The following is a 5370-nucleotide window of genomic DNA, read 5'->3' as shown; positions in this document are numbered from 1 at the left end:
TTTTTTTTTTTTTTTTTTTTTAAATTTTTTTTCTTTTTTTTTTTTTTTTTTTTTTTTTTTTTTTTTTTTTTTTTTTTTTTTTTCCCTTGGGGAAAGATTTGGAAATCTTGAAATTTTTGTATTTTTTTGTATTTTTTTTTTTTGTATTTTTTTTCTTAATATATATACATGAACAAAGCTCATTAAATGCAACATGAAATTTTTGAATTCAAAGAAACATAGAAACATGGAATAAACAAACAAACTTTAAGCTTTAACCATGATGTTGCAAATCAAATGTGGAGTGAGGCAAAGTTGGGCCATTTGTTTCTTCTTGGTCCATTTAAGATGCTTGAGGCTTGGTGTGCTTGAACCTTAATTATGATGAAGTGGCTTGGGCTTGCTCTTGGAAGACTTGAAATTTGATTATGATCTTTTGGTATTTGCTTGAAATGACTTGGGCTTGCACTTGAAAGGCATGCATCTTGTGAGTTTTTGGCCTTTGAAGTTGATCATGTCTATACACCTTTGATGGGCTCAAGTGTTGGGCTTAGACTCATTCAAGAAACAATTTTGGGCTTACATACCAAGTAGAGTTCAATCATAGGCTTTTTAGCTTGAGTTCATTCACATCATACAAGGTTCAAATAATCATAATGGGCTCAAGCGTTGGACTTGAGTCATCATGGTTCAAACAGCGGTCAAACAAATGCATAATGAAATGCAATTTACATAGACCGACCTAAAGGTAGGTTCTATGAGTCATTACAACATGGGTAGAAGGTAGGTTAAAGGTCCCCACAAGTTAGGACGTCGTACCTCCCAACTTGTGCCGCTAGGAGTGCCGTGTTAGTCCGAATGGTACAGTTTGTCCTTATGAACCACCATGGCATAACCATGATGATCCTTGTCACGGTGGGTGGTAGGTTCACCGCTGGGTATGTGAGTCTCAGGAAGACCACAATCCACAGCTAATACTACCGGGCTTCCGGGCTAGCACACAAATAAAATAAATTTCATTCAAGCAAATGATGCATGACATGCAATATAATGACATATTATACATATTATATACAAAAAGCAATAAACAAACAATGACATGGTTGGCCATCATAACCTAATTGAAACTTAGCCCTCAATATCCCCAATGGAGTCGCCACTGTGAGAGACCACGTCCCCGGCCTCTTTTTTTAGAATGTTGGGCCAAACCCACGTGAATGGGTGGAGTTGTGTTATTGCCTCTCAAAATGGAGGTTTGACTAGTTATATTTTCCCCTTTAGATTAAAGGTTTTACAATAGAGTCGCCACTTATTTAATTGTTGGAATAAATAAGAAAACCATAATTGAAAAATTCATCATTTTATTAATTTGAAATTGAATTTACATTGATCATAGGAAAATACATGGCTTTGGTCCTAAATACAATCTAAGATAAAATACATGGCTTTGTTTCCTAGTTACAATCTAGAAATTGAAAATTACAAGAATAAACATTTGATCTACTAATCCTTGATCTAAGTTCGGAGGCTATGTTACAAGGTGGGAAGGTATTAGGCACCCACCTTGCCCGGTGAAACCGGTCATCTAGACTATGGTGGCCAACATTCATATCACATCATCCAATATGTTATCAATCAATTTGCATGTTGAATTTAAAGTGTGTGCATGTGATAAACCCTAATTCAATTTATTAAGCACTTCATTTGGATTGAAAAATAAATTCTAGTGAATGTGTGTGAATGGTGATATCCTAGATTCAAGGATTTGAAAGAATTAAGAAACAAACATGTTTTTCATATTTTTCATGTAGATTTAAGATTAAAACTAGTGTTATGCATGAACATGTGATGAACAACCAAGAACATGTGAAGAACATATAAGAACAATTAAGAACATGTTATGAAATTTAAAATACTCGCAAGTGTACGAACCGTATCGAAATATAGTTTGACAAGAACAAGGTTAAACCCACAGGGACTTGAATGAACGTAGGAAAATTAAATCAAATCTTAACCAAATTAATCCTAATCTAGTTTAATAAAAATTGGTTGTTTTGAAATTAAATAAACTAAGCAAATAATAAAATTAAGCAAATAGTAAAACTAAGCAAAAGATATAAAGCAACAAAAAGATGTAAACAATAAAGGGAAAGGAATTAAGGTTTTGGAATCCGTCTTGTAAGTCATATCAGCATATATTTATGATTATTAATTTTTCCCAACCACTACATGATAATCCAGAAATCAATCTTGCTACCATGGAAAATATTATCATTAAAACTTCTATTTAAATATCTAAAGCATGTTCTTCTTCGTTTCTTAAGTATAAAACCAAATCATCAATTGTATCCGTAGCCAAACAAATCACAAGATATATCCAATTCTAAAAATCAAATCAAAACTTGTATCCATTGACAGACAAATCACAAACGATATCCAATTTTATAATCAAGAATTAATAAACCAAGAATTCAATTAATTAAGACAAATCCTAAATCATGAGAAAAACATGATTGAACTCATATCTAGAATCTCATCTTAGTTAATTGATATAAAACAAGAACAATTTAATTCATTAAAGAACAACTATTGTGGGAAAAATCAAATCACATAAATATTACTAATAATCCTTAACAAGGTTTCATCTTCAACCCTAATTATAAATTTAGCTACTCATAGTAATTGAAATAAAACACAAGAGTAAAATACTAAACATTAAACTAGACAAATAAAATAAAACTAACTGTCATGGAAGAAAACCAAAGATGTAGCCACACTCTCCATGTTCAGCCCTCTGCCCTAGCACTAGCCTCAGCCCTAGCACTATTCGTTGCCCTAATTAGCCTTTAAATAGGTCAAGGAATCTTATTACAAGTTGAATTCCCGTTTGGAGAAAATCCCAGATTTTTAGGCTTCATTTATCCGACTATTTAGGCCCACTTAACGTCAGAATTTGGGCTCCTAGTAAACTACAAAGTTATAACTCTTTAATTTAACTTTCTAACCCAACTTGAATCATCTTGATTGGACATTTGACCCAAAAGTTATACCAAAAATACTAATTGATGTGTAGGCTGGAATCCTAATCCGAATTGGACTTGGATTTGGTGCAAATTTCCTTTGATTCCTTACTCCAATTGGACTTAAATTTAATTGGATTGATCTTCTCTTGAATTCATGCCTAGCTGGATGTAAGTTGGCTTGATTCAATTGGCCTAGCCCCACTTTGCATGTAAAGCCCTTGTTACCTGCAATACAAAGATATTATATAATCAGTCACAAAATAACATAAAAGTAAAGCTAAATATTTAGATATGTGAGTATTTTATTGTATATATTTCATGCACATCAAATACCCCAAAACCTACATTTTGCTAGTCCTCCAGCAAAACAGATAAAGAGTAAAACTAAACAAAGAAAATATTCTAACTAATCCACTTTTGCTGGAATTTTCGATTGCATTTAGTGTATGTAACAAGCCTTTAAACCCCTAACTTACACTAGTGGACGAGTTGTAGTCTCGTGAGGGTTTGCAGGGAATATACCCACAAAATTCTGAGAATGACTACTAAAAAAAAAAAAAAACAAAACAAAGAAAATCAAACAAACTTTTTTTTTTTTTCAATTTCCTTCTGCAATTGTGGGGACATTTTTTTCTTCAAGGCCAAGGGCTAGACCAATTGGAGCCTAGGCAATTTTTGCTCTTGTCCCACATTGGAAAGAAAGCCTCCCTCTTCATGCCATATAAGGGATGACCAATGCTGATATGACTTACAAGACGGATTCCAAAACCTTAATTCCTTTCCCTTGATTGTTTACATCTTTTTATTGCTTTATATCTTTTGCTTAGTTTAACTATTTGCTTAATTTTATTATTTGCTTAGTTTATTTAATTTCAAAACAACCAATTTTTATTAAACTAGATTAGGATTAATTTGGTTAAAATTTGATTTAATTTTCCTACGTTCATTCAAGTCCTTGTGGGTTCAACCTCGTTCTTGTCAAACTATACTTCGGTATGATTCGTACACTTGCGAGTATTTTAAATTTCACAACAAGTTTTTGGCGCCGTTGCCAGGGACTTGGTTAGGAAAATAAATTAGGTCTTAATTGAATTTTTCTTTCTACTAGTTTTAGTTAATTTTTTTTTTTAAATTAAAAAAAAAAGAAACAAATTTTTTTTTCTTTGTGCTTGGTGTATGAGAACTTGGATACGTGATAAAGAAAATCGTTTTGTTAGTTTTGATTATTCATCCACAATGGGAGAAATAAGAGATGATTCAAAAACTCTTAGGGAGTTGTTCTCACCCATAACCACCAACCCTCCATCTTGCATAGTATTGCCTATAGTCACTGCTAAACATTTTGAGTTGAAGCCACAGATAATTCACCTTCTTCCTAATTTTCATGGATTGGATAGAGAAGATCCTTATATGCATGTGAAGGATTTTCTTGAGATTTGTGCTACTTGTAAATTCCAGAATTTCACTGATGACTCTGTTCACTTGCGTTTATTCCCTTTTTCCTTGAAGGATAAGGCAAAAGCATGGCTTAATTCTTTGTCACCTGGATCTATAACTTCATGGGAACTGTTGGTCACAAAATTCCTCTCTAAATTTTTTCCAATGGCCAAGACCAATGCTTTGAGGAGAGAAATTGCAGATTTTTATCAAGATGAACAAGAGAAATTTTATGAAAGTTGGGAGAGATTTAAGGACTTGATCTTAAAATGTCCTCATCATGGTTTTGAAACATGAAGACTAATACAATATTTTTATAATGGTTTGACTCAGACAAATCGTAACATGATTGAGTCCATGAATGGTGGTGGATTTTTGAATCGTATGGATGATGAGGCATACAAATTTCTTGAGAATTTATCAGAAAGCTCACAACAATGGATTTTTCCTATCATAGAGAGAGATCTGCCCCTGCAATTAAGAAAAGAGGATTGTATGAAATTAGTGAAGATTTAGACATAAAAGGTAAGTTGGACAATCTCACTCGTAAGGTTGAAGCTTTAGCTTTAGGTAGAGGGATGAATTCTGTCAATCAAGTTCAAAGTGAAACATGCTCTATTTGTGCAAGTCCTATGCATGCAACACAAATGTGTCCTTCCATTGTTGGTTACCCTGAATACCATACCGAGCAAGCAAATGCACTAAATAATTATGGAAGGCCACTTGCTAGTCCATTTTCAAAGACATACAATCCAAATTTGCAAAATCATCCTAATTTCTCTTGGAGGCAAAACCATTCTCCCACAAATGTAGGTGGACAACAAATGCATCAACAAAGTCAATTTCGTCCACCTACTCAAGCATTTCCTCCCATTCCTCAATCAACTCCTCAATTTATGGCACCACAACACTCACAAGACAAATCTCTGGA

The 5370-nt window shown here is 33.2% G+C and overlaps 1 non-coding gene across 1 annotated transcript; it reads right to left on the bottom strand.

The window, feature by feature from the left end:
* Positions 1 to 4617: 4617 nt before the first annotated feature.
* LOC112034370 (small nucleolar RNA R71) lies at positions 4618 to 4726 on the bottom strand. The gene has a single exon (XR_002885354.1). It is a non-coding gene; the product is annotated as a small nucleolar RNA R71 (small nucleolar RNA).
* Between the last annotated feature and the right edge of the window lie 644 nt (positions 4727 to 5370).

The sequence above is a fragment of the Quercus suber genome, unplaced genomic scaffold, assembly GCF_002906115.3.
Source record: "Quercus suber isolate HL8 unplaced genomic scaffold, Cork oak 2.0 scaffold_1000, whole genome shotgun sequence".
Classification (NCBI taxonomy): domain Eukaryota; kingdom Viridiplantae; phylum Streptophyta; class Magnoliopsida; order Fagales; family Fagaceae; genus Quercus; species Quercus suber.
The sequence above is the reverse complement of the archived record's forward strand: the minus strand, read 5'-3'. Positions and strand labels throughout refer to the sequence as shown.